Genomic DNA, 26,616 nt, shown 5'->3' on the forward strand with positions numbered 1-26,616 from the left:
CGCCTGTAATCCCAGCACTTTGGGAGGCTGAGGCGGGTGGATCACGAGGTCAAGAGATCAAGACCATCCTGGCCAACATGGTGAAAGTCTGTCTCTACTAAAAAAAATACAAAAATTAGCTGGGCATGGTGGCACACACCTGTAGTCCCAGCTACTCCAGAGGCTGAGGCAGGAGAATCGCTTGAACTGGGAGGTGGAGGTTGCAGTGAGCTGAGATCGTGCCACTGCACTGCAGCCTGGGCAACAAGAGCGAAACTACATCTCAAAAAACAAAACAAAACAAAACAAAAAACCATGTTGAATTGGCCGGGCACGGTGGCTCACGCCTGTAATCCCAGCACTTTGGGAGGCTGAGGCAGGTGGATCACGAGGTCAGGAGATCGAGACCATCCTGGCTAACACAGTGAAACCCTGTCTCTACTAAAAATACAAAAAATTAGCCAGGTGTGGTGGCATGCGCCTGTAGTCCCAGCTACTCGGGAGGCTGAGGCAGGAGAATGGCGTGAACCTGGGAGGTGGAGCTTGCACAGTGAGCCAAGATTGTGCCACTGCACTCCAGCCTGGGTGACAGAGCGAGACTCCGACTCAAAAAAAAAAAAAAAAAGGGCCGGGCGCAGTGGCTCATGCTTGTAATCCCAGCACTTTGGGAGGCCGAGGTGGGCGGATCACGAGGTCAGGAGATCGAGACCACGGTGAAACCCCGTCTCTACTAAAAATACAAAAAAAATTAGCCGGGCATGGTGGTGGGCACCTGTAGTCCCAGCTACTCGGAGAGGCTAAGGCAGGAGAATGGCGTGAACCCAGGAGGCGGAGCTTGCAGTGAGCCGAGATTGCGCCACTGCACTCCAGCCTGGGCGACAGAGCGAGACTCCGTCTCAAAAAAAAAAAAAAAAAAAGACCATGTTGAGGCCAGGCACAGTAGCTCATGCCTCTAATCCCAGCACTTTGGGAGGCCGAGGTGGGCGGATCACCTGAGGTCAGGAGTTCGAGACCAGCCTGGCCAACATGGCGAACGCCCGTCTCTAATAAAATACAAAAAGTAGCTGGGCATGGTGGCGCATACCTGTAATCCCGGCTACTCGGGAGGCTGAGACAGGAGACCAGCTTGAACCTGGGAGGCAGAGGGTGCAGTGAGCCAAGATCGCACCGTTTGCACTCTAGCCTGGGCGACAGAGCAAGACTCCGTCTCCAAAAAAAAAAAAAAAGATCATGTTGGCCAGACGTGGTGGCTCAGGCCCGTAATCCTAGTACTTTGGGAGGCCGAGGCGGGCAGATCACTTGAGGTCAAGAGTTCGAAACCAGCCTGGCCAACATGAGGAAACCCCGTCCCTACTAAAAATACAACAAAAATTAGCCGGGCCTGGTGGCATGTGCCTGTAATCCCAGCTACTTGGGAGGCTGAGGCAGGAGAATTGCTTGAACCCAGGAGGCAAAGGTTCCCGTGAGCCGGGATCGCACTACTGCACTCCAGCCTGGGTGACAGAGTGAGACTCCGTTTTTTAAAAAAAAAAAAAAAAAAAAAAAAAAAATGTAGCCCAGGTGTGGTGGCTCATGCCTGTAGTCCCAGGACTTTGGGAGGCCAAGGCAGGAGGATCGTTGGAGCCCAGGAACTGGAGACTAGCCTGGGCAACAAAGTGAGACTCTGTCATTTAAAAAAAAAAAAAAAGTATAGAAAATGAAAAAAAAAACTAAGAACTTAGTACACTGTAATTTAATATTAGCAACATTGAAAATTAAGATGTTTTCTTTCTTTATAAAAGTTTATCAAGGAAAAAATTTTATCACGAATAGCTTGGGCCAGGCGCGATGGCTCACGCCTGTAATCCCAGCACTTTGGGAGGCCAAGGCAGGCAGATCATTTGAGGTCAGGAGTTTGAGACCAGGCTGGCCAACATGGTGAAATCCCATCTTTACTAAAATTACAAAAAAATTAGCTGGGTGTGGTGGCAGGCGCCTGTAATCCCATCCCAGCTACTTGGGAGGCTGAGGCAGGAGAACCGCTTGAACCCGAGAGACAGAGGTTGCAGTGAGTGGCACGGCACTCCACAGAGCGAGACTCCACCTCAAAAAGAAAAAAAAATTAAATACAAATACAAAAAATTAGCCAGGCGTGGTGATGCACACCTGTAATCCCAGTTGCATGGAAGGCTGTGGCAGGAGAATCGCTTCAACCTGGGAGGCGTAGGTTGCAGTGAGCAGAGATCGCACCACAGCACTCCAGCCCAGGTGACAGAGCAAATCTCCGTCTCAAAAAAAAGAGAATATTTTGAGGCCGGGCATGGTGGCTCACACCTGTATCCCCAGCACTTTGGGAAGCCGAGGCGGATGGATCATCTGAGGTCAGAAGTTCAAGACCAGCCTGGTCAACATGGTAAAACCCCGTCTCTATTAAATATACAAAAATTAGCCAGGCGTGGTGGCAGGTGCCTGTAATCCCAGCTACTCAGGAGGCTGAGACGGGAGAATCGCCTGAACCCAGGAGGCAGAGGTTGCAGTGAGCCGACATCACACCACTATGCTCCAGCCTGGGCAACAAGAATGAAACTTTGTTCCAAAAAAAAAAAAAAAGAATATTCTGAACTGAAGAGTGCTGCAGTCTTCCAGTGGTTTAATTTATGATATAGAATGAGCATTTCTTCTATGTTTGTTGCCAAGGATGGAGTGCAGTGGTGTGATCTCGGCTCACTGCAGCCTCAACCTACTGGGCTCAGGAAATCCTCCCACCTCATTCTCCTGAGTTGCTGAGACAATAAGCACGAACCACCATGCTCAGCTATTTTTTTTTTTTTTTTTTTTTTTTTGAGATGGAGTCTTGCTCTGTCACTCAGGCTGGAGTGCAGTGGCGTGATCTCGGCTCACTCCAATCTCTGCCTCCCAGGTTCAAACGATTCTCCTGCCTCAGCCTCCTGAGTAGCTGGGATTACAGGCACGCACCACCATGCCTGACTTATTTTTGTATTTTTAGTAGGGATGGGGTTTCACCATGTTGGCCAGGCTGGTCTCAAACTCCCAACCTCAAGTGATCTGCCCACCTTGGCCTCCCAAAGTGCTGGGATTACAGGCGTGGGCCACTGCGCTCAGCCCAGGGAGTTCCTTTAATGTGAAGTTTTGCTGGTGTTATTTCCTCTGGGTCATTATCTTTTTCTTTAGAACCACTTTCCTCATTTAGGTTGATAAGTTTGCCTTCAAGAAGTTTCTCTGGATGCAGATCTCAAGTTTCCCAAACAGTGAACAGCTGCGGAGTTGCCATCCCCACAGCTAGCTATTTCTTCCACTATTCCATTTATGTTCAATTTGTTTTTGTTTTTTTTGGTTTTTGTGATGGAGTCCTGCTGTGTTGCCCAGGCCGGAGTGCAGCTGTGTGACCTTGGCTCAATGGCGTGGTGGCTCACACCTGTAATCCCAGCACTTTGGGAGGCCAAGGCAGACGGATCACTTGAGGTCAGGAGTTCGGGACCAGCCTGGCCAACATGGCGAAACCTCGTCTCTACAAAAATACAAAAATTAGCTGGGTGTGGTGGTGGGCACCTGTAGTCCCAGATACTTGGGAGGCTGAGGCAGGAGAATCGCTTGAACCTGGGAGGCAGAGGTTGCAGTGAGCCAAGATTGAGCCACTGCACTCCAGCTTGACAGCTGTCCAGGTGACGGAGCAAGACTCCACTTCAAAAAAAAAAAAAAAAAAATGTGTGGGAGAACTGCTGCGATGGAGGCAGCTCAGGTGATCTGGCAGCACCGAGGAGGCCCAGCACCACCAGGTGTGGGGACCATAGCTGTGCCGAGGACCCTTCTGGGGTAGCTCTCAGGCATCTAAGATCTGAGGCCTCCCTGCTGCCAGGCCAGGGGCCGAGGGCCAGTGGCCTATGCCCTCCTCCAACACACACCTCTATCAGCCTGGGCAGCTACTGGCCATTTGCTTGACCCGAAGGCAGTGGATGACCCCTGGGCCCGTGGAATGCGTCACTGATGCATTCCAGGGGCTGATGTCAATAACACAGGGGCTGATGTCAGCTATGCCACTGTCCGCCAACCCCCATTGGACCAGCTCTGCCCAGAAGCCTGTGGTGACGCTGGACAAAGTCCAAAGCCTCCTCAGCCTGGCCTTTGGAACTGGCTGGAATCCAGGCTTGGCAGCCTCCACTTTCCCTCCCTTTACTCTTTTTTTATTTTAGAGATAGGGTCTCGCTTTGTCACCTAGGAGCCTTGAACTCCTGAGCTCAAGCGATCCTCCTGCCTCAGCCGCCTGAGTATCTGGGACTATAGGTGCATGCCCCAACCGCCGGCTCAAATCCTTTGCTTTTAAAAAAAAAAAAAAAAAAAAAATAGAGACAGTGTCTCCCTATGTTGCCCAGGCTGGTCTTGAATTCCTGGGCTCAAGTGATCCTCCCGTCTTGGCCTCCTAAAGTCCTGAGATTACAGCTTGGATTATAGACATGAGACACCACACCCAGTCATCCTTTGTTCTTTTTTTTTTTTCTTTTTTTGAGACAGAGTCTGGCTTTGTCGCCCACGGTGGAGTGCAGTGGCGTGATCTCAGCTAACTGGAAGCTCCGCCTCCTGGGTTCACGCCACTCTCCTGCCTCAGCCTCCTGAGTAGCTGGGACTACAGGCACCTGCCACCATGCCCCGCTAATTTTTTTTGTATTTTTAGTAGAGACGGGTTCACCATGTTAGCCAGGATGGTCTCGATCTCCTGACCTCGTGATCTACCCGCCTCAGCCTCCCAAAGTGCTGAGATTACAGGCTTGAGCCACGGCACCTGGCCCTTTTTTTTTTTTTTTCTTGAGATAGAGCCTCTCCCTTCACTCTGTCACCCTGTCACTGAGGCTGGAGTGCAGTGGCACAATCTTGGCTCACTGCAACCCCCACCTGCCGGGTTCAAGTGATTCTCCTGCCTCAGCCTCCCAAGTAGCTGGGATTACAGGTGCATGCCACCACACCCAGCTAATTTTTTTTTTTTTTGAGATGGAGTCTCACTCTTTCACCCAGGCTGGAGTGTAATGGCATGATCTCGGCTCACTGCAACCTCCGCCTCCCAGGTTCAAGTGATTCTCCCGCCTCAGCCTCCCAAGTAGCTGGGATTACAGGCACCCACCATCATGCCTGGCTAATTTTTGTAGAGACAGGGTTTCACCATGTTGGCCAGGCTGGTCTTGGACTTCTGGCCTCTGGTGATCTGCCTGCCTTGACCTCCCAAATTGCCGGAATTACAGGCGTGAACCACTGTGCCCAGCCACCCTTTGCTTTTGAATAAATGTTGCCCACCCTCACTCAAGTTGATTCCCCTGCCTGGCATACCCTCCAATCCGAAATCCCTGGCAGGGCCTAGCCCTACATGTACCACCTCTCTGAAGCTTCTGTGTCCAATCAGGCCCTTTGCCGAACTCAGAAAGCACCTACCTGTGCCTGACCCTCTCCCCCAACCCCGTGCTAAATTCTCTAATTCTCATCACAGCTGATTAGGATGGTATTATTTACTCTATTTTGCTCAAAAGGAGAACAAGGAAAACTCACTCAGCCTAGAGAGCTCCAGCTGTGATTCAAACCCTGGTTTGCCTATTTCCAAAGTCCAAATTCTGTCCCATGAAATCTCCTCTCAGGCGGGTGCTGGGGCTGACAGGAGACCACCAGCCCCTTGGGGACAGGAGCCATGTCTTGTCCAAATTCACCTTGCATGGCTGCTTACAAGGGCAGGCAAGGTGAACATGGCTTCCCAGGCTGGCCCCACGTCACATCACTCAAGTCAATTATGACATTCGGTTTCGGATCTTCTCAACAGGGGCACACTTAGAATTTGAGATGAGTCAGTTCTTCACTGGGGAGAACTATCTGGAGGTTTGAAGGATGTTTAGCATCCCTGGGCTTAAAATGCCAGGAGACTCCCAGTTACTGAGACAACGCACGTCATGGCACCTCTAGAGAAGGGGTACAGAACTGGGGATACCATGCCCAGGAAGACTGGTCTACTGCATGAATGACCACAGAAGACCAAACCTTGGACTTGGATCAAATAGTCCCAGCTCCACCATAAACTAGCTATGGGACCTTGATCATGCCAGGCTGCAGCCTCTTGGAGGCTCAGCTTCCTCATCTGTACAATGAAGGTGACAAGAATCCACAGAGAATATACTGTGGGTCCTGGCTCACAGCCACTTGTCAATGACAACAAGCTATGAACTTTTTTTTGTTTTGAGACAGTCTTGCTCTGTTGCCCAGGCTGGAGTGCAGTGGCACAATCTCAGCTCACTGCAACCTCCACCTCCCAGTTTCAAGCGATTCTGGTACCTCAGCCTCCGGAGTAGCTGGGACCACAGGCATGTGCCACCACACTCAGCTAATTTTTGTATTTTTGGTAGAGATGGGGTTTTACCATGTTGCCCAGGTTGGTCTTGAACTCCTGAGCTCAAGCGATAGTCCCACCTCGGCCCTCCAAATTGCTGGGATTACAGGCGTGAACCACCACACCCAGTCAACAAGCTATTAACATTTAAACCTACCAGGCTTTCCATAAAATTAGTAACCAAGCAAAATGAAAAATCTCTTATTATATAATGAATCCAAATTCTTTTTGATAGAAAAAAAAACAGAATCCCCGGAAGACAAATGTTTGGTGACAGTTTGTTGAGCCAATATTTTCCTGGAGAGAACAGCTTGTCTGAGGAGATCTAACAATCATGTCACTCAGACACAGTCCCCCTGGGCTTAGGAATTGGCAGAGGAGACAGAAATGACTTCTGGAGTCCAGACTGCAGGTTTCCAGGCTGGAGGGGTTGGTGGAAGACCTGAGTGAGACAAACAGTAGGTATCTCACCACTTATTCCTCCTGGCACAGGACCCAGATTCAAAAATCACAATCTCACTCCCGTACATTAAAGGAACACACAACAGATAGGCAGATAGCCTCGCAGGAGCCTTGGAGGAGGTGGCATCAGCTTTACGGGTGGGGAAACTGAGGTTTAGAGAGGGGAAATGACTTACTCGAAGTCCCAGAAAAGCACCAGGAGGCCCCCAGCTGCGAGCTGGGGAATGAGGGCATAGGATGAGCATTTTAGAAATTATGCAGGGAGGCCAGGGGGCGGTGGCTCACGCCTGTAATCCCAGCACTTTGGGAGGCCAAGGTGGGCAGATCACAAGGTCAGGCGATCGAGACCATCCTGGCTAACATGGTGAAACCCCGTCTCTACTAAAAATACAAAAAATTAGCCAGGCGTGGTGGCGGGTGCCTGTAGTCCCAGCTACTCGGGAGGCTGAGGCAGGAAAATGGAGTGAACCCGGGAGGTGAAGCTTGCAGTGAGCCGAGATTGCACCACTGCACTCCAGCCTGGGCGACAGAGTGAGACTCTGTCTCAAAAAAAAAAAAAAAGGAATTATGCAGGGAACTGGCAGTGCCATCCAGGAGTGGGATGTGGCCCCAGGTCTGTTCTGGCAGGAGTTACAGTGACTGCCTCATGGCTGCCAACGCCCCTGCATTCCTTTATCGCCCCCACCTGGATTATAAAATCAGGCACCCTACTCTTTGGAGCTTGGAGAGGTTAGTGTGGCATTCTGGTGGTTGGCACCTAATGGAGGCATTCTCCGGGAGGAAAGATTCCTGCTGAAGCCAGATTGAATGGGTCTAACTTGTATATTCTCCAATCCTGTCAGTCACCCTCAGTTTCTTAATGGACACCAAGGCCAAGTCCAGGGTAGGAGCCCATCTCTCCTTGAGTCTCAAGCCTCATCATTTCTCCTTCTGGACATCCTAGTTTCCAGTCACATTGAAAGTCCCTTCCTTGGAGAAGCCCCTTCTGACTCCACCCAGGCTAAGCCACGTGTCCCCTCCCAGGTGGTCCCAAGGCCCTGGGCTTCCGCCCTCAAGATACTCAGCACGGGGGCACTCAAGTCCAAGGACAGGAACTATGTGCTTGACCTGTTCTCCACCAGATCCTCAGCCTCTGGCAGCTCACCCAGCAGAGTAGGTCCCCAAAGCATTAGCGCAGATGATCCCGGGAAGCTAAGGGAGAGGCCTGGGAGCCCAACAGCCTTCCTAGGGAGGGAGGGAGACCTGTAGGAGCCCCCTTCGGGCAACTTTCTTAATCTCTCTGTGCCTCTCTTACTTATCTGTAAAATGAGACTTATCTGCGTGTAAAATACAAAGTATAATACGTGGGAACATTCACTGTCTACAACTGTGGTTCTGATTGTTCATTTTACAGGCGGGGACATGGAGGCCCACGGAGTACCTGGCAGGCCCACAGTCCACAGGTTGGAAAGAGGTGCCCGAGCCCTGAACTTTAAGCCTGGGCTCAGACCTTCAACGTTTGCTTTTCACACTACATCATGTCAATAAATAGTTACTGGATGCCTGTTGTGTGCCAGGCCCCAAGACGGGTGTTGGATGACTGACAACAGAAAAAGCTTCTCAGTGGCGAGGGATAAGCTAGATCATGGGCATTAGTGTAAATCGCCCAGGATTCAAATTCCAGCTTCTCCACTTCCTGGCTATGATTTTTTTTTTTTTTTTTTTTTTTTTTTTAGATGGAGTCTTGCTCTGTCGCCCAGGCTGAAGTGCAGTGGCCGGATCTCAGCTCACTGCAAGCTCTGCCTCCCAGGTTCACGCCATTCTCCTGCCTCGGCCTCCTGAGTAGCTGGAACCACAGGCGCTCGCCACCACGCTCGGCTAATTTTTTTGTATTTTTAGTAGAGACGGGGTTTCACCGTGTTAGCCAGGATGGTCTCGATCTCCTGACCTCGTGATCGGCCCGCCTCAGCCTCCCGAAGTGCTGGGATTACAGGCGTGAACCACCACGCCCGGCCCTGGCTATGATATTGCTAGGTTTCCTAACCTCTCTAAGGTTCTTTTCTATTAAAAGGGAAAAGTAAGACATCCCAACAGAAGTGAAACTAGGCATTGGCTTAACACGTGATGGATGGGAGCCATGACTATCTTCATCATCTTATTTTTAATTATCTATCTGTGCACATGGTAGTAAATTTCTCGCCCTGGCTCAGGTACCCAGCACCCCAGTTCTCCTGTCGGAGACAACCGCAATTAACAACTTCTTGTGCATCTAATCAGACAGCTGGCGCGCACACCCGCAGATACCCCCACCCTCAGGCGTCCTTCTACGCAAAGATGGATAGCACCCATCAACGCTGTTTTTCTTTTTTTCTTTTTTTTAGACAGAGTCTCGCTCTGTCGCCCAGGCTGGAGTGCAGTGGTGTGATCTCCGCTCACTGCAAGCTCCACCTCCCAAGTTCACGCCATTCTCCTGCCTCAGCCTCCCGAGCAGCTGGGACTACAGGCGCCTGCCACCACGCCCGGCTAATTTTTTTGTATTTTTAATAGAGATGGGGTTTCACTGTGTTAGCCAGGATGGTCTCGATCTCCTGACCTCGTGATCCGCCCGCCTCGGCCTCCCAAAGTGCTGGGATTACAGGCGTGAGCCACCGCAACTGGCTCAACGCTGTTTTTTCTGTTGCTTCCTTTTTTAACCTAAGGTATCTTAGAAGTCGCCCTACATTAGTGCATATTAAACATTTTTCGTCTTAATGGCTGCACAGTATTCCATTGTATGGATTATTTTTTAATTTGGTTGCCGTTACTGTTATCAGCCAGGGAATTTGCGAGGACCCAGGGGGATTTATGGAGCTGCAGAGCTGGAGTCTGGGGACCCAGTTCCAACCCCAGATCTGCCCAGAATTCCGTTGTCTCGGGTATCATCTCCACCGGCGCGGTCGTGGGAGGGGGGTTTGGGTGCAGACAGGACCAGCCCCAGTGTCCGAGCGAGAATCAGCGAGCAGCACGCGCAGTTGATTCCCGCGGGCGGCTCAATTATCCTGTGCAGCCACTCCGTTACACTTAGTAGCATCAAACTCAGTAAGCACTCTAGCACAACCAAGCTCGGAACCGTTAGCCGACCCTCCCAGCCTCGGCACCTGACCTCGGGGCAGTGACGCTCCGACACAGCTACTCACCCTCGCCTGGGTCGCTTCACCCTTCGCTCCCAAGTACACCCGGTAGGTTGCATCAGTCCCTGTCCCTTTAAGGGGGCCGAGCCCGGCTCCGCTACTTCCGCCCCGAAGCAGCAGGGCGCTAGCGCGCGGGCCAGAGCGGGAGAAAGCGCAGCTAGAGTTCCCCTCGTAAAGATGGCGACTCCCTGGCCGCCGCGTTCGCGCCCGGTGGTGACGTCACTTCCGGGGCGGAGGAGGCTGAGTGGTGCAGTGAGGGACAAACAAAAGGAGGCGCCGGAGCAGCGCTACGGCCGGCGGCGAGACGGAGCGGCCGGGGCCTGGAGCTGCCTGCTGGGCGGCTGGGCGCGGCAAGCCCAGGTGAGTGGACGGAGTGGGGAAAGGGGCGCGAGCTGTCACCTCTCGAAACCCACTTACACACGCCCTCGGCCAGCTGCCCGGCCCCGGGCGCCCGGGGCATCTGGGGCTCTGTCTCCGGGCCGGCCCCCTGGGGACCTCCTGCGGTGTTCGGTCTACCTCCGGGCTCCCCAGTGCCCGGGGTCTCCGGGGCACCACCCTCTCGCCGGCTCCGCGGCGCGCGAGCCCCCTCCCAGGCACTCCTGTGCCTCCTTGTGCTCTAGAAACCAGGAGTTTCCGCCTCGGCTTTCCCATGTCCCCTTGTCATCCCTGAGTGCCCCCAGATCCTCACCCCTCCACACACACTCTCCCTTTCCTAGAGGTTCCACCTCTGGGCTCTCTCCTTGCCATTTCTTTTTCAAAGATTCCCTTGGCTGTCTTCTCCTGAGTTCCTGGTCCCCTCCTCTTCCCTTGCACCCCTCCTTCCTATCGTTCCGATGGGGGCAGTGCCCTGACTTGGGGGCAGGATCCCCGGCTAGGCTCTTGGGGCCTGTCTGGGATGGGATATTTGGGAAGAACGGTCTGGAATCTAAGAACCCAGACCCTGTCCCAGTCCTGTGCATTCAGGTGGGCCCGAGGGCGAGGCGAGATCCAGTGAGGTCCGGGCCTGGTGCAGCCCTAGGTGAGCTGGATACCCAGCAAACTGAGCTCCCAGGCTGAAGGCGCATAGCTGGGGTCATGGAGTTCATGATGATTCTGCTGCTTTCGCTGACTGCTTCTTCCCCTTGATCGGGTCTGGAGTGAACCGAGGTCTGCCGGTTCTCAGCTGTTGGGATTGTTGCCTTTTTTGGGAAGGAGAGATGGGTCGGGGGTTGTCTGGTAGCCGCCTCCTGATGGAGACTTGGCTGGAAGGGTGGGTGGTTCCTGGGTGAGCCACACTTCCACTGACTCCTCTTCCCCTGCCCTACCTCAGGAAGCCTTTTGAGAATGAGGTGTGGAGGGAGAGCACCTGGTGAGAGGAAGGGAATTGGGGGAGCCCGAAGTTCCCAAGGGCCTCTTCCACCTCTTCTGTTAGTAGTACTCTTAACCCCTGCCAAACTGTATTCTGCGCTTTGGAGCAGACAACCTGGCAGACAGACAGACTGTAAGAAGGGGGAGGAGATCGGCTGTTGCTGATACTTCCTGTGGAGGGGATGTGAGAGTGGGAGTTTGTTCAGAGAGACTGGGCAGTGGTGATTGCTCAGTCTCACTGGTGTTGCTTCCGTGAAGGTCAAGTCTTCTGCCTCATGAAGGGAGGCAAGGACAGATGACCTGTGCTGGAGGAGGCTGTTGTGGACATGCCAGGGATGAGTGACTGGGTGACTGGTCTCTGCTTCCTTGTTTTCCTGGTCTCAGGGCTTTGGCATGGGGTCTGATGCCCTCTGCCTTCTAGGGACCATAGGGTACAGAGCAGGGGGCTCAGGGCCAGGCGTGGTGGCTCACACCTGTAATCCCAGCACTTTGGGAAGCTGAAGCGGGCAGATCACGAGGTCAGGAGTTCGAGACCAGCCTGGCCAACGTGGTGAAACCCTGTCTCTACTAAAAACACAAAAAATTAGCCAGGCATAGGGCTCTGCGCCCGTAATCCCAGCTATTCGGGAGGCTGAGGCAGGAGAATTGCTTGAACCCAGGAGGCAGAGGTTGCAGTGAGCCAAGATCGCGCCATTGCACTCCAGCTTGGGCAAGAAGAGCAAAACTCCATGTCAAAAAAAAAAAAAAACAGAGCAGGGGGCACAGGAAATGTTCATGACTTCCCCCTAGAACTTGACTAGATGTGGTGGTTCTCCATCCCTTAGGCACACCCACCAGGAAGCCATTTCCTTTGCAAACTCTTGAGTGACCTTTCTGGACTGTAGGGAATCCTGGGGATCACTCCTGTGGGTCAGAACTCAGGGAAGTGGCCAGACCCTGGGTTGCTGCCTGGCTTGGCCTGGACCTTGCCTGTAGGAGTTGGAGGGAAATCAGCCTGGTTCCTGACTTTCTTATCTTAGAGTAGAGCTGATTCCAGGTTTTCACATGGAGAAACTGAGGCACACACTGATAGGCCAAGACCTCTTGGAGATTCAGGTGGGATGGATGTGGGGCTCTAGAGCCCAGCATAGTGTCTCTCCATGCCTTGACTCATTCATTCATTCATTCAGCCATTCTTTAGAAAGTGCCCGTCTTGGGCCTGGGATGGGTGGGAAAACATCCCTGGCCTCCTGAGAGCTGCAGTCTGGGAGGACAGGCAGACCAGAAGACACATAAGTTCTGATACACTGTGACCACCATATTAATAGAAATATTACAGAGGCAGCCCAGAGGAAGAAGGAATTAGCTCTGGGTGATTATGTAGGGGGTGGTCAGGGTATGCTTTCTGGAAGAGGAGGGACTAGAATAATCAGTGACAGGGAGTCCAGGGGCCCAAGTTCTGGACCTGGCTCTGCCATGGGCAGGTGATTGGACCACCCAGCCTCATTGGGTGCCCCATCCTTGACAAGGAGGGTAGAGTGAGGTAGAGGTTGGCTTGGATGGCCTCTGTGCCTATGTAGCTGTAGGTACTTTACTGCCTAGTCACCACCACCCCGTATGGAATTGCAGGGTTATTGACCTACCTCCCATGATGGCGGAGACCATCTTTCATGTTTGCCCTCCCAGCACAGGGCCTGGAACTTAGTCAGTATAGTGAATACCCAGTGGTAGAAATGATGGAAAAACAGCCATCCCTCCTGGATCAGTCCAGGTGTCTTTGTCTACCCCCCGCCCTCCTCCTTCCTGGGTAACTCCTGCTGATCCGTTTGGTTCTCTCTGGTGGCTGGGCCACTATCCCAGCTCCTGGCTCCCCGAAACCCGTGTTGTAGTGATCACAGCTCTTTCCCCACCCTGCCACTCCCGTGCACAGTTCTGCACAGTGTCTGATGCATACGGAGTAGATGCTCACTGGAGGCTGGTTGACTGTCGGAGATGATGGGTGGATTTGCTGTTTAAGTTGGAGTCTGGGCAGAGGCTGGTCTCTGCCTGACCCAGCCACCCTGCTATGGCTCATCTCTTGCCACTTCCCCCCTCTGGCTCTCGCCATGCCGAGCCCGCAAACCTTCTCCGGATGCCGTGTACCCTCTCCTCCAGGTAAACATGTGCTGTTCCTCCTGCCTGGAATGCTCTTTTTCCAGCTCCTGTTCTTAGGAGTCAACTCAGACAACTCCTCCTCCAGAAAGCCTTCCCTGACCCCACTAGTCTGGGTCTAGTGCTTCTCCTGGCTCCCCCGCAGCAGAGCTCTGAGCTCTCAGACTGTCGCTACTGAGTTGGCACCTCCTCAGTAGACCAGGTTCTGGAGGGAGGTGCTCTGTCAGAAGCTCTTTTGTCCGCCAGGCGCGGTGGCTCATGCCTGTAATCCCAATACTTGGGAGGCCGAGGCGGGCAGATTGCTGGAGGTCAGGAGTTCGAGAGCAGCCTGGCCAACATGGGGAAACCCTGTCTCTACTAAAAATACAAAAATTAGCCAGGCTTGGTGGTGCGCACCTGAAATCCCATCTACTCGGGAGGCTGAGGCAGGAGAATCACTTGAACACGGGAGGCGGAGGTTGCAGTGAACTGAGATCGCACCACTGTACTCCAGCCGGGGTGACAGAGTGTGACTCTTGTCTCAAAAAAAAACCTCTTTTGTCACCCCAGAGTCCAGCCAAGGGCCTGCTACCAAGCAGGCTCTCAGGAAGTGCTGGCAGTGCGGCAGGTAACTGCGACAGTCACATGTGTGCCTGCTGACGGCAGCTCTCGCTTCCTTGTAGGGAGGCAGCGTCCATGGAGCGAAAGGAATGCCAGGACCCTGCCCAGGCAGATGTGGGCCAGCCTCAGCACCGACAGCCGACGCGCAGATAGCAGAGCCGTCCTTGGGGTAAGGAATGGGCCCCTCTCCTTCCCGGCCAGCTCCAGCTCCAGTCAAGTGCCCTTCCCAGCCTGGGGAGCAAAGGGTAGCATCTCCGTCCCCACAGTCCTTTGCTTTTCTTGCTGTAGGTCCAGGGCAGAGTGGCAGACAGCAGAATTACTCTCTTCCTCCTTCTCCCGCTGAGTAATGTTTGCTTGCTGCACTCATTGAATGCTAAGTTGTTTCATTGCAAACCTTGTTTTTTCTCCCTCACCCCAGATCTTATCAGTCTGGGTTTTGCTAATGCAGCCTCATGACCACATTTCCCATAAAGCGTGGACCACGTTTCCCAAGTGTGTTCCATGAGACACCAGTTTCTTCAGTCACAGTGGTTTGATAATTCCGGGAAACAAAGACTTCTTGTTATCCTTGCTGCAGGACTTATCAGAGCCTTGAATGGATTGAGCTGACCAAGATAAGGGAGCTGGCGACTCCTGTTTCCCCACACTTATTTGATCATGTAGACATCTTTGGGGACTGGGATTCCTTGGCCTGTGCTTTGGAAAACAGTTCCCAGAGGCAGGAGAGTCCCTTTAGAACATTTGGAGGATTAACTATGTTGACATAGAGCAGGCAGTTGGCAGAGTGCATGTCCTAGAAGGTGGTCCCGAGTCATAGCTGGTGTGTGTATAGACGGCTGTGTAATTTGCCAAACATACTCAGGTCGGTGATCTCATTTGACCATTTGAGGATGCTTAGGCAATGGCTATTAACTCCAGTTTACAGATGTGGAAACTGAGAATCAGAGTGAGGAAGCAACTTGCCCAGACTCATCTGTAAAGAAGGCGAGGACATGCGGCTTGAATCCAGACCCTGGAATCCTGGGCCAGGGTCCTCTGTTATCTGCCCTGAGGCCTCCCTGCCTTTACCTCTCACCTCAGTTTTTTGTGTGAAGGAAGGCCTGAGTCTCCCAGCCTGGATTTCAAAAGAAATAGTCATTTTTTTTTTTGTAATTACCAACATAGTTATATATTCATTATATGTTTTTATACTGTTTGGCTATTTTTGGGGGACAGGGTCTCACTCTGTTGCCCAGGCTGGAGAGCAGTGGCACCATCATGACTCACTGCAGCCTCGATCTCCAAGGCTCCAGCGATCCTCCTGCCTCAGCCTCCCAAGTAGCTGGGACTACAGGTGTGCACCACTGTGCCCAGCTAATTTTATTTGTTTATTTATTATAGAGATAGAGCCTCTCCACATTGCCCAGGCTGGTCTCGAACTCCTGGGTTCAAGAGATGCTCCTACCTCGGTGTCCTAAAGTGCTGGGATTATGGGTGTGAGCCACCATGCCAGGCCTGTTTGGATCTTTAATGTCATCTAGGAAATGAGTCTCCGCTGATTCCCATCTTCAGAGGTGTGAATGGGAAGGGGTATATTCTTCCACATCTATTATTACCATTTGCTTATTTTTATAAAAATCTGGTCATGTTTGAGTTGCTGATTCACAGTTTGCTTTTGTTTCATTTAATGATATCCCCTGGACCTCTTTTTTTTTTTTTTTTTTTGAGATGGAGTCTCGCTCTGTCACTCAGGCTGGAGTGCAGTGGCACAATCTTAGCTCACTGCAAGCTCCGCCTCCCGGATTCACTCCATTCTCCCTCCTCAGCCTCCCGAGTAGCTGGGACTACAGGTGCCCGCCACCACGCCCAGCTAATTTTTTTTGTATTTTTAGTAGAGACGGGGTTTCACTGTGTTAGCCAGGATGGTCTCGATCTCCTGACCTCATGATCCACCTGCCTCGGCCTCCCACAGTGCTGGGATTACAGGCGTGAGCCACCTCGCTCGGCTCCCCTGGACCTCTTTCTCATGCAAGAGGTAGATAGAGCTGTGTGTGGTCCTGGCAGAATGCACACCCTCGAGCCCCCCGGCCCCTCCCCCTCACATGCTGGGAGTTTTGAGCTGTTTGGGCATTTACAGCAGCAGAGGGAGGTGGGAAGTGCCTGGTGTGTGATTGTGTCCACTCTCCAGTTTATGGGAAAAGGTCAGCCAACTCCTGGCTCTGCCCTGTAGGAGTTTCCTGTTGGTTTTGAGGAACTCTGTCCCCTGGAGAGAGGGGAGGCCTGAGCTGTAGTCTTTCATGCTGGGCAGCGCTGAGCAGGAAGCAGCAGGTCCTGCTTGTCAGATCATAATTCCTCCTCCTTGCCAGGGATGGTGTGGAGTGAACCGCATGGGCCGGCCTGAGGGGTTTTGGCCTCCACCCACTGCCTGGGTTCAGGGGACACACACGAATCAAGCTGGGACAAATTGAGTCTGAGCCATTGTTCTGAGCCCGGCCCTTCCTGGGGACAGGAAGGAACAGGCAGACCCTGACTCAGTTTACCCTTGCTGTATCTGGAGGAAGTGTTGATTGTGGTCCTTTTGGCATGCTCCTTTCCAGTTTTAGTTCTGAGAGTGGGCAGGTGAGAAGCAGGAGGAGGGCCCACCCTGCCACCTGGGTCCAAAGATGCTCTCTTTTGGGGTATAGCTGACCTCAGGAAGGGTTTGGGCAAGGAGAGCGAACAGGCATGGCAGCCTCGTTTTGCGGGGCTGTGAGAGCGTCTGGCAGGATCGTGCTGGGAGTGAGGTCTGTGCCGGAGCTCCTGACATCTCACCTGTGTTTTTCAGGCTCACTGTCCTGTCGCTCTCCCTCCTCCACGTCGCTTCCTCTATTCTTCCCCAGGAGTCTCTTTTCTCTCCCATACACTGCTTGGGAGAGAGCTGCAGAGCTGGCCCCTCCACAGATGGTGCTCAGCGTCTCCGGCTTCTCCTCCTTCCTGCAATAGCACCTTCACAGTCTGTGGTCATTCTCAGCACCGTGTCTCAGTGCTAAGCCGCATGCTGGGATGCTGCACGCATTTGCCCATCTTACCTTCGCCACAGCCTTGCGTGTGAGGTTGCTTTACCATTTTACAGACCAAGGCCCAGAGGGATGAGGTCTCTGGCCCAAAGTTATACAATGTACATGTGGCAAGGCCAGAACTTGAACCCAAGTTGGTATGGCTTGGCAGCCGGGGCTCTTTCTACTTCACCCTCCATTGCCCCTTTTTCTCAGGTTCCCAGGCTTTTGGGGGCCTTCAGAGTCACCTGGGAGCTTGTCTAAAATGCTGTTCCCCTGGGCCCACCACCACAGACCTGCAGAGTCTGCCCTGGAAGGTTGGCCCCAGGAATCTGAACTTTGAAGATGCTTCCCCAGCAGTTGTGAGGCTGGTGGGCTACAAACAATGCTGAGAAACACTGACCAGAGGCCATTCTTTCAGCCTTAGTCCCCGTTGTCTACCGCAGAACTCATGCCCTTGGTGTGGAAGTAGGGCTGAGCTCCCCACAGGACTGGGACTGGACAGTTTTTCTTTTTTTTTAAATAATTAATTTTTTTGAGACGGAGTCTTGCTCTGTCACCCAGGCTGGAGTGCAGTGGTGCGATCTTGCTCACTGCAACCTCCACCTCCCGGGTTCAAGCTATTCTCCTGCCTCAGCCTCCCGAGTAGCTGGGACTACAGGCGCCCGCCACCACGCCCGGATAATTTTTGTATTTCTAGTAGAGACAGAGTTTCACCATATTGCCCATGGCTGGTCTTGATCTCCTGACTTTGTGATCCACCCGCCTTGGCCTCCCAAAGTTCCGGGACTACAGCCGTGAGCCACCACGCCTGGCCTATTTTTTTAATTTAATTTTACTTTTTTGAGATGGAATCCCACTCTGTTGCCCAGCCTGGAGTGCAGTGGTGCCATCTTGGCTCACTGCAGCCTCCGCCTCCTGGGTTCAAGCGATTCTCCTGTCTCAGCCTCCCAAGTAGCTGGGATTACAGATGCGCACCACCACGCCTGGCTAATTTTTGTATTTTTAGTAGAGACGGGGTTGCACCTTGTTGGTCAGGCTGGTCTCGAACTCCTGACCTCAGGTGATCCACCCACCTCGGCCTTCCAAAGTTTTGGGATTACAGGCATGAGCCACCGCACCTGGCCAGACAGTTGTTTTTTAGTGGCTTCATTTTGTGTGTGTGTGTGTGTGTGTGTGTGTGTGTGTGTGTGTGTGTGCTGGGAAGGCGAGGGGCTTAACCTTCCCTCCTCAAGGACGTGGGGCTGAGGTTTCTAGAAGGGCTTTTACTCCCTGGCCACAAACGTTCCCTGCTGTCTTCCAGATGCATTTCTGTTGCGTCTTGCATCTCGTAGCAAGTTTGTCTACATCTAAACGTCTCTTGAGGGCTTAAAACCTCAAAATTAAATTGCTTGCTGCAATCTAAGCCTCACGCCTAGAGCGATGTTCCAGTGGAGTAAAAGTGGCTGTAAAATTCCACAGCTTTCACGTGCCACCTGGACGCCGTCAGAGTGCCGCTGCCAAACCTGCGCGCTCTGACGGGCAGCATGACAAACGCACTGACCAGCAGTGGGGGCAGTGGGCGGGAATCCTGGCCCTGCAGGGACAGCTCGCATCTCCCAGCTGACTCCATGGGTCAGGATCCCTGGGGGTAGCCCCCTTCCATCCCAGAGAGTCGGGTACCAGGCAGCTCACCCTCTGTCAGACCCCCCAGTCCTCCCACTGGCTTGCCTAGGGCTTGGCCAGTGCCCAGTCCCCTGGAATCTCAGCAGAAGATGCGTGTGCTACCTCTCTAGGGTACTGGTGGCCACATTTCATAACCTGTCTAAGAAGGCAGCGCTGGTATTCATAACAGGTTAAGACCTGTAAACCGTGTGTGGCTGTGACTCCATGTGCAAATATGAGTGTTTGTTGGCTGGACGTGGCAGTTCCCACCAGTAATCCCAGCACTTTGGGAGGCTGAGGTGGAGGATTGCTTAAGCCCAGGAGTTCCAGACCAGCTTCGGCAACATAGTGACCTGTTTCTACAAAAATAAAAAAATTAGTCCAGGCGCAGTGGCTCAGCACTTTGGGAGGCTGAGGCACGTGGATCACCTGAGGTCAGGAGTTCGAAACCAGCCTAGCCAACATGGTGAAACCCCGTTTCTACTAAAAAATACAAAAATCAGCCGGGTGTGGTGATATACACCTGTAATCCCAGCTACTTGGGAGGCTGAGGCAGGAGAATTGCTTGAACCTGGGAGACAAAGGTTGCAGTGAGCTGAGATTATGCCACTGCACTTTAGCCTGGGTGACAGAGTGAGACCCCTCCTAAAAAAAATAAATAAATAAAAAATAAAAAAAAAATTAGCCAGGTGTGGTAGCATGTGCATGTAGTTCCAGCTACTTAGAGGCTGAGACTGGAGGACTGCTTGAGCCCAGGAATTCCAGACCAGCCTGGGCAAGATAACAACCTATCTCTACAAAAAATTTTTAAAAATAGCCAGGTGTGGTGGCACATGCCTGTAGTTTCAGCTACTGGGAGGCTGAGGCTGGAGGATCGCTTGAGCCAAGGAGTTCCAGGTTGCAGTGAGCCGTGATCCTACCATTGCGCTCCAGCCTGGGCGACAGAGCAAGATCTTGTCTCAAAAAAAAAAATAAAACAGCCTGCTTTCCAGGCCCCTCTGCCCCCGGGGCCCAGACCCAACACTGCCTTCTGGCCCTAAACCCAGGGCTAGGCTCCCTTCCAGAGCTTCCTTATAGCGGTACCAGTGAGACCAGAGGCATCTGAGTATGGCCTGATGGGGTTCCCTGTAGAGCCCTGGTTTCCATGTACCCCTAAGGAAAACAAGATCTTGTCTCAAGAAGTATCTTCAAGGGTCTGGGTCCCAGGTGGGTCCAGGAGGCCTGCTTGCCTTTGAGGCAGGTTGGCACAATGGAAAGTCAGGCTTGGGGTGCATCTTCCCAGCTCTTCCTAGCTGTGTGGCCTTGGGCACGTTACCAAACTTCTCTGGGCCTCAGACATCACACCCATAAAAGGACTGATAAACTCTACCATAATAATAATATCAGCAAACGTTCCAGAGCCTTACTGTGTGGCAGGCACTAGTCCAAAAGCTTTATATGGACTATCTCCTTCTGTCCTCATCACAGCCCTCCGAGCAATAGACTTGTCCGCCCATTTTACAGATGAGGAAACCAGAGCCCAGCGAGGTGAAGGGACTTTCTCATGGTCTCGTGGTGAGGTGGGTGCCACCTTGCTGCTTTGCATGAAGGTTGGGAGATGGGGCAAGGTCGTGCTAGGCACTTAGTTGATGGTCAGTAACTGGGCACTCCTGCCCCAGCCTGGCAGGGTGAGGGCAGGTCCTGAGGCTGCACCTCCAACCCTACCTGCTGCCTCTCTCTGCTTGGCTCCAGAGCTGCTGGGGGAAACCCAGGTGGGTGTCGCTCGCCTGTTGCCTTTCACCCTAGAAGGCGGGCCATGCCCTTGCAAGTTGGTGTGAGGACGAACCTGTTTGGGAGCCCAGCCCAGGTGGGAGCAGTTTGGAACTGACCCATGCTCCCCTCCCCCTCCAGCTCTGGCGTCTCCCCTCTTCCTCTCCCCAGGAAGTGAGGGTGTGCCCTCTACACAGGGTGAGTCCCAAGCCAGGCAGCACCCCCAGCCAGCAGCCTCTGACTCACCCCAGCTGGGTGTGGGGGCCTCCAAGGCAGTGTCCGCCCTGGGGAGGGTGGAGGCTGTGTGTGCCAGACGAGACTGAGACCTCTCCTCCCCCTCTGGCTCTGGGACAGGGGAAGCACATGACCCATGGCCCGTGGTGGGAGCAGATCCACAGGCTTGGAACCCTCCTGGGACAGGGCCTGTTGAGAGCGGCCCCTTCGCACTCCCTGGGAGAGCACTGGAGGGCCAGCCTTCCCATCTCCGGTACAGGAGGGGTGCCAGCCTCCTGCCTCCCCTCCTGCTTGGGAAGTTTTCCCGGCTCAGCCTTGTTTGTGCTTTCACAAAAGGCTCTCTGTGCCCTGTTTACCCGCAGCCCGCCTGCCTGCCGCCCAGGTGTGGGAGCCACGCCAAATCCCTGTGGGCCCACATGGGGTCTGGTGCGTGCTGGGGGGTCTCTCTCTGGGACAGAGTGGGCAGCTTGTCATTTCTTGACTCCTTTCCCTGTCTTCGAGAAGCATCCAGGGGATGTGGACTGGGGCTGAACCTAATGACTGGCTCTGAGAGCAGATAGCCAACTCTGCCACACGGGGTCCTGAGCCTGGGAGGGTTTCCAGGTGTTCGAGGTTCTGCCAGTCCTGGGGGGTCCTGTGGGTCTCCGAGTGATCTGGCCCTTGCTCAGAGACATGGTGCTTGAGGGTCGGCCCTCACACAGGTCAGTCCCCATTGCATTCTGGGAGGGTTATCTGTGATGGCAGGTGGGACCGTGGAACGACAGCCTGAGTGTGCCCTGTGTTGTATTGACACATGATGCCTTATCTTATTTTTAATTCTCAACGATAACCCATTTCACAGCTATAACCCATTTTAGGCTGTAATATTTTAGGATGTAATATTTCCATCTTGCAGTTGAGGACATAGAGGCTCTGAGGCCCCAGTGAGGCAGTGGTGGGGTTGGCATTTGAGTTGCCCAACTCGGGTCTGAGCTCTTCCCCGCTCTGCTCCCAGGAGGTGAGGACTGCAGGCTGCTGAGCGTGAGTGTTACGAGGCAGGGCAGGGAGGATGAGGCTGACCTGTTTCTAATATACGGATGGCAGCTACTCATAAATTCTTTTATCATCCTGAGAAACCACACAGTGAGGAAGGTCTTTTGATTGATTTCCAAGCAGTTTTTCTACTCATAAACATACCAGATTTAAATAATGGAAGAATGTGTAATATAGACAGCCCTCTACGGTCTTACCACGAGTAGACTTAACTATATATAGTTCTATGCATAGCTTTCTAAATTCTTTTCTGTACACAGTAATAAGTTTGTTATTGATATAATTTTATTTTTTGAGAAAGAGTCTCACTCTGTCACCCAGGCAGGAGTACAGCAGCACAGATTCGGCCCACTGCAACCTGCGCCTCCCGGGTTCACGCGATTCTCCTGCCTCAGCCTGCTGAGTAGCTGGGACTACAGTTGTGTGCTACCATGCCCAGCTAATTTTTTTGTATTTCTAGTAGAGACAGGGTTTCGCCATAATTGGCCAGGCTGGTCTCAAACTCCTGACCTCAAGTAATCCACCCACCTTGGCCTCCCAAAGTGCTAGGATTATAGGCGTGAGCCACTGTGCCCAGCCATCATTCTTGTTTTAAAAAATTGCCAAGCATGGTGGCTCACGCCTGTAATCCCAGCACTTTGGGAGGCTGAGGCACACAGATCACAAGGTCAGTAGATTGAGACCATCCTGGCTAACACGATGAAACTCCGTCTCTACTAAAAATACAAAAAAATTAGCCGGGCATTGTGGCGGGTGCTTGTAGTCCCAGCTACTTGGGAGGCTGAGGCAGGAGAATGGCGTGAACCTGGGAGGCGGAGCTTGCAATGAGCAGAGATCATGCCACTGCACTCCAGCCTGGGCGACAGAGTGAGACTCCACCTCAAAAAAAAAAAAAAAAAAAATTATACCAGTAACAGGCCAGGTGCAGTGGCTGACACCTATAATCCCAGCACTTTGGTACACCGAGGCAGGTGGATCACTTGAGGTCAGGAGTTTGAGACCACCCTGGCCAACATGGCGAAACCCTATCTTTATTAAAAATACAAAAATTAGCCAGGAGTGGTGGCACGCACCTGTAGTCCCAGCTACTTGGGAGGCTGAGGCAGGAGAATCGCTTGAACCCAGGAGGTGGAGGTTGCAGTGAGCCAAGACCGTGCCACTGCACTCCAGCCTGGGCCACGGAGCGGAGCAAGACTCTGTCTCCAAGATAAAATAAAATAAAAAATGTTGTAAAAGCAGAGGCTTAGGCTAAACAGTTTGCCTGGGGTCACAGAATTATTTCTTGCTGGAGCTGTATCTGAACCCACATGTCCCAAACTCCAAGTCCTTGCTCTCTCTGCTCCCTGAGATCCACCTGTGCCTGAGGGAAGGCTGGGGCTCTCTGGGTTACTCATTTAACCCCCAGGCACAGAGATGCCCTGGCCCTGGCTAGGAACCTGGTCCCATTTGTCCAAGGCACCTGCTTGAGCTGCCTTGTGGGAAGGGTCTGTTCTACATGATGCCCACTTCTATATCTCCCTGGGGGCAGGGCAGGACCAGGTAGGGAGTGCTTACGAGTTCTGCAGGGTCCTCAGGGGCCGAGGAGCAGCAGCTGGAAGGAGGAGCTGCCTCTGCTGCTCTGGTAACCTGGTAAGATGCGGTAGCTGCTGCTCCCTGCTGAGCCTTTGCCTGTGTGAGGTTGGGGAGAGCACTGGCCATACAGGGTAGGAATGCATGATTATTTCAGTGAGTTTTGTGTGATGAAATGGTTTAAGAAAAGTATAAAAACTAGAACAGATACATCCGTATCAAGAACTCAGCTTTGTCAGACTTCAGTGTTTTGCACTGTTTCAGATGCACACACACGCACACACCGCTCACACACATGCAGGCACACCCACATTTGAATGTGCGCAGGCACTTAAGCAAAATATTCCAAGCACAGTTGAAGTCCCTTCCCCATTTTCTTCCCTCCCTAGATACAATCATTATCTTGGTTTGGAGACTTTCCGTGCATGCTTTTGTATCTTCGGTATACTTGGGTATACACCTTGTAGAAAACCTTATATAACATATGCATCATCTACAACTTGTTTTTTGGATCAACATTGCTTTTGAGGTTTATCCATATTGATACATATTGCTACAGTTCATTAACTTTAATTGATTCAAAGCATTTCCATTGTATGATTAGAACAACGTATCCTTTCTCCTGTTGATGAACATGTGGGTCATTTCTGATTTTTTGCTATTACAAACGATTCTTCAGTGAGCATCCTTCTGTGTGGTTTCTCACTTACGTGTGGAGCAGCTCTCTAAGATGCATAAATAATAAGGAGAGGAGTTGCTGGGTTGTAGAGTATGTGCATCCTACCTTCTCTAAGAGCTCACAATTTTTGCCAATTGGGGGAGTCAAATGATATGTGATTGTTTTAATTTACATTCCTTGATTACTAGCAAGGCTAAGAATTATTTCGTACATTAGTTCCATTTGCATTTTTCCCCTGTGAATTGCCTATGCGTATATTTTGCCATTTCCCCTCATTGGATTGTCTTTGTCTTATTTATGCAGGATTTCTGTATTTATTCTGGATATTAATCTTTTTTCTTTCTTTTTTTTTTTTTTTTCTGAGCTAGAGTCTTGCTCTGTCACCCATGCTGGAGTGCAGTGGTACAATCTCTGCTCACTGCAACCTCCGCCTCCTGAGTTCAAAGGATTCTCCTGCCTCAGCCTCCTGAGTAGCTGGGACTACAGGCATGTGCCACCAGGCCCGACTAATTTTTTTGTATTTTTAGTAGAGATGGGGTTTCAGCATGTTGGCCAGGCTGGTCTCAAACTCCTGACCTCAAATGATCCACCTGCCTCAGCCTCCCTAAGTGCTGGATTACAGGCGTGAGCAATTGTGCCTGGCTGTATTCTGGATATTAATCTTTTGGTAGTTTTAAACTTTGGAAATAACTCTTCCTAGCCTGTGGCTTCTTTTCACTTGTTTATTATTATGTCTTTCGATGTATGTTTTAACTTTAATGTGATCAATACATTACGTTTCCTATAAGGATTTATACATTTTGTGGTAAGATATTCCTGTCTTAATGACATTAAGATAGTCTCTGATTTTTCTTTTCTTTTTGAGACAGAGTTTCGCTCTTGTTGCTCAGACTGGAGATCTCGGCTCACTGTAGCCTCCACCTCCCTGGCTCAAGCAATTCTCCTGCCTCAGCCTCCCGAGTAGCTGGGATTACAGGTGTCCTGCACCACACCTGGCTAATTTTTTGTATTTAGTAGGGATGGGGTTTCACCATGTTAGTCAGGCTGGTCTCAAATTCCTGACCTCAGGTGATCCTCCCACCTCGGCCTTCCAAAGTGCTAGGATTATAGGTGTGCACCTCTGTGCCTGGCAAAATAATCTTTTTTCTTAATTATGAGTAACAAATGCTTATAATAAAAAAAATAGAGGGCAGGGGCAGCGGCTCGCGACATTGCACTCCAGCTTGGATGACAGAGTGAGACTCTGTCTCAAAAAAAAAAAAAAAAGGATAAGTTTGGGGTGAAAAAGGATAATAAACAGCAGTCTAATCTCACTTCTAAGATTGCCATTAGGTTCAGTGTGTGTGTAATTTATGGCAGAGGGGTTACCTACTTTTTAGATTTAACAGACTTTGAACATTTCCTCTGGTTATCAAGTGTTTTGTTCTAATGTACTTTTGGGATTGCATGGTATTCCCTTATCTGATCAGTTAGTAAGTTTTTTGTTTGTTTGTTTGTTTGTTTTTTGAGACGGAGTCTTGCTCTGTCGCCCAGGCCGGAGGGCAGTGGTGTGATCTTAGCTCACTGCAACCTCCACCACCTGGGTTCAAGCAATTTTCCTGCCTCAGTCTCCTGGGTAGCTGGGATCACAGGTGTGCACCACCATGCCCGGCTGATTTGTGTATTTTAGTAGAGATGGGGTTTCACCATGTTGGTCAGGCTGGTCTCAAACTCCTGACCTCAAGTGATCTGCCCAACTCGGCCTCCCAAAGTGCTAGGATTACAGGCGTGAGCCACCACACCCAGCTGTTCATTATTTTGTATCTTGCTTTTGTCCAAAATGGCAGTATGTGAAGAGCTACTTATTCCACTGAACAGACCCTGTCACTGCATTCTCATGGCTTCTTTTTTTTTTTGAGACAGGTTCTATGTCACCCAGGCTGGAGTGCAGTGGTGCAATCATAGCTGACTGCAGCCTTGACCTCCCGGGCTCAAGCAATATTCCCACCGCAGCCTCCTGAGTGGGTAGAACTACATGCACTGCTAATTTTTTGGTAGAGATGGGATCTCACTGTGTTGCCCAGGCTGGTCTCGAACTCCTGAGCTCAAGTGATTCTCCCGCCTCGGCCTCCCAAAGTGCTGGGATTACAGGTGTGAGCCACTGCTTCTGGCCTCTGGTAGCTTCTTCTTTTTTTTTGAGACAGAGTTTCACTCTTCTTGTTGCCCAGGCTGGAGTGCAATGGCATGATCTCAGCTCACCACAACCTCTGCCTCCCGAGTTCAAGCGATTCTCCTGCCTCAGCCTCCCAAGTAGTTGATCTAGTAGCTTCTTTAACCAGGGTGTGTTTATTGTCCACCTACTGCTTGCCAGGCCCCGCCTGTCTCTTTACCAGGTGTCCCGGAGCCCTCTGATGGTTTTCCTTCTTCCATTTCCCAACTTAACTCTCGAACACACTTTTCATGCACTCACCAGGTGTCTCCTGAAGTCAGGGTTGCTCTGGCAGGGCCGGGCCAGGCCTATTTTGCTCTCCACTTCCTGTTCACATCCACCCGCAGGCTTTGGCTGGTCCTGGCACACTGGATGTGTTGAATATTTCAGGCCCTGGCCTTTTAGCAGCCCTCTGAGGCAGGGCCTGTCTTTAGCCCCATTCAAAGAAGGGGTAACTAAGGCTCAGAGAGGTGAAGTCACCT

The 26,616-nt window shown here is 51.9% G+C and overlaps 2 protein-coding genes across 6 annotated transcripts in view; one reads left to right on the plus strand and one right to left on the minus strand.

Moving 5' to 3' along the window:
- KYAT1 (kynurenine aminotransferase 1) overlaps positions 1–10,576 on the minus strand; it is a 30,207-nt gene extending 19,631 nt beyond the window's left edge. For 3 of the 5 annotated variants that reach the window (XM_003264221.4, XM_030817969.1, XM_030817966.1), the window contains exon 1: positions 9,955–10,128. The gene's annotated coding sequence lies outside the window, so the exon portion shown is untranslated. Of the gene's footprint in view, positions 1–9,954; positions 10,129–10,464 lie in introns of those variants that run through there. The other 2 variants (XM_030817968.1, XM_030817967.1) reach the window with 2 other exon arrangements.
- LRRC8A (leucine rich repeat containing 8 VRAC subunit A) overlaps positions 10,175–26,616 on the plus strand; it is a 37,237-nt gene continuing 20,795 nt past the window's right edge. Inside the window, exons 1-2 of the mRNA XM_003264218.3 lie at positions 10,175–10,308; positions 14,088–14,194. The gene's annotated coding sequence lies outside the window, so the exon portion shown is untranslated. The remainder of the gene's footprint in view (positions 10,309–14,087; positions 14,195–26,616) is intronic.

The sequence above is a fragment of the Nomascus leucogenys genome, chromosome 8, assembly GCF_006542625.1.
Source record: "Nomascus leucogenys isolate Asia chromosome 8, Asia_NLE_v1, whole genome shotgun sequence".
NCBI classification, from domain to species: Eukaryota; Metazoa; Chordata; class Mammalia; order Primates; family Hylobatidae; genus Nomascus; species Nomascus leucogenys.